We start from the raw sequence: 2,674 nt of genomic DNA on the forward strand, positions 1-2,674 counted from the left end.
AGGAAGACAAGGTAGAAGAATCGGAGCCAGCCAAACCCGACCCGACTCGCCGAGTCGCTCCACTGGACTCGACGAGCCCAGGCGAAAATGAGAAACCCATTAATTCTTCGAAACCTTATAAGCCTCCACTGCCATACCCAACCAAAGCCATGCCTGCTGAAAAATTTGAAGCATACAGAACCTTCATGAATCATGTTAACGCTCTACAAGTTAATGTGCCATTCGTGGAAACAATACTTCAAACACCTAAATACTTCAACTTGCTTAAGAGCCTTTTTACTGCTAGGAAGGATTTGGCTGAAGTTGCAGAAGTCTTGATGAGTGAGCTACCTAAAAAGAAGGGTGATCCTGGAAATATGGTGATTCCGTGCCAATTTGGTAATGAGATCTTCACACGAGCACTAGCCGACTCGGGGGCAAGCATCAATATGATGCCTTTGTCATTCTATAAGAAGTTGAATCTACCAGAACCAAAACCGGTGCATATGAAGATCCATTTGGCGGACAAGAAAATAATCCATCCAAAAGGCGTTTGTGAAGATCTCCTTATAAAAGTTGACAAGTTCATATTCCCAGTAGACTTCGTGGTTGTTGATATGGAAGAAGACCCCGAAATTCCAATTATTTTAGGGAGATCCTTCTTGAACACCGCGTGTGCCTTAATCGATATAAGTGAGTCTACATTGACATTGAGAGTGGGTGATGAGGCTGTGAAGTTTAAAACTATTCCAGAAATCAAGAAAGAAGAGAAAAAGATTGAAGAAGTCTCAATGATCCAATTGGATGATGAGATATTAGAAAAAGAGTTTGCACGTTTGATGAAAAAAGACCCAAGCAAGTTTGTGATACACTCTGAAGAAGAAGGAGATGTTAACAAGGACTTGGATGAATTGGAAAAGCTACAGGAAGGAGCCCACTCAGAAGAAACCCAAGAATCGATGGAATTCGTACCGACTCGCCGAGTCACTTTAATGGACTCGACGAGTCCAGTCGATTTGGGCAAACACTTGGCCGACTTGGATCCGCTTGTTACTAGTCCTTCACATACCTTAGATTTCAGTAATATACATGAGTCTTTAGAAGAACAAACAGCAGAAAGAGGAAAGGAAAGGAGAGTTCAATACGCCGATGTAGCATGTCTTGATACGGTCCATTTCAAGGAAGGGTTAAGCACTGGAAAGGATGCAGAGATAAAGAAAACGAGGGAAGAAAGCTGCTCACCAATTCACCACTAAACCTAGAGCACGGACCATCATGGAATGTGAAATTATTAAATTTAAAGAAAAGGAGGTTCAAGAGACGGTGAAAAAGAAGGGGGTGAAGAAGAAAAAGAGGAAAAGGGAAGCCCAAGCAGCTGAAGATGAGGCATTGAAAAGAAAAAGAGATGAATTAAAAAGGGCTTACAAGAAAAAGATTCACACTTACAAGACCAAGTACAAATCACAAAAAGTTAGGGGTGCGTTCCCGATGCTCAAAGATGACAAAACGTAGATGGGAAGGAGTCTAGCTAATGACTCCTCAAAAAAAAGCGCTTGGCGGGAGGCAACCCGTTATATAGAGTTTGCTTTCTTTTACTTTTTAGTTTTCTTTTTATTTTCCCTTCGTTTTTTTTTTATTCTTAATCTTCCAAATCATCGGGCATGTCTGCTTGAGAGTGTGCATAGGCTAAGTGTGGGTGAAATGATTCATAATAAACAGAAATTTTTTGAAAATTATACAATTTTTTAAGCGACTCGCCGAGTCTGACCACGACTCGACGAGTCTACATGGATTTCAGAAAAGCATTTGACTTCGCGACCAGACTCGCCAAGTCTGACCACGACTCGACGAGTCGGTCTTATTTACAGAAAAAAAATTCAAAATTAATTTTACATTGGGTAAGTAGGGTTTTAACCCTAAGAATCAGTTTCACATCTACACTCGTCGACGGGCCGTTTTTTTTTTGCAATTTCTCTTCAAGCATTCATCAAGTTCTTCAAGTTCTTCCAAAATTCTCAAGCACAATCCAAAAAGGTATCAAATTTCTTCCTATTTTATGTTAAGAGCATGATTATAAGGCAATCCAAGGTAGAAATTGCATGAAAAACCCGTTTTTGATTTCTCATGAATTAAGTTATTTTGAATGCTTATTTTGTCCTAAATACATCAATACTAAGTGTTAAGACAAAACCCTTGAAAGAATTTACAGGTTTAATGGTCCAATTTTATGAGACCCGTCGACCGACTCGTGCAGGTTGCGCGACTCGTCGAGTCGGGCATGGACTCGACGAGTCTAGTCGATTTACAGATGCAATCCAGTTTTTAATTATATTCTGTGTTTTCTGGGTTTTGTTTATTTGTTTTGTAGAAATCATGTTCAGAAGGGGACAATCTTCAAGTGGTAGCCAAGGGGAGTTTCCATGGCTAAACTTCCCGCAAATTGAATCCGATTCAACAATGAGGAAGTGGAAGAAGAAGCTCTCCGACATTAAGAAGAAGGAGGTGTATGTGCCGAACAGAATTGATTGGGAGTGGCTGCAAAGTGTTAGATATGAAGAAGAATTAGCTCCTTACCTTTTGAAGGAGTTCCAACATGAAGGCGAGACAATGATCTACGATGGGTGGAGCCGGGTCTTCCACATACAAGAGCCGGTCTATTTAGAGCTTTGCTTGGAGTTTTTCTCCACGGTATCTT

Source organism: Lactuca saligna, chromosome 7 (assembly GCF_052625555.1).
Source record: "Lactuca saligna cultivar CGN05327 chromosome 7, ASM5262555v1, whole genome shotgun sequence".
NCBI classification, from domain to species: domain Eukaryota; kingdom Viridiplantae; phylum Streptophyta; class Magnoliopsida; order Asterales; family Asteraceae; genus Lactuca; species Lactuca saligna.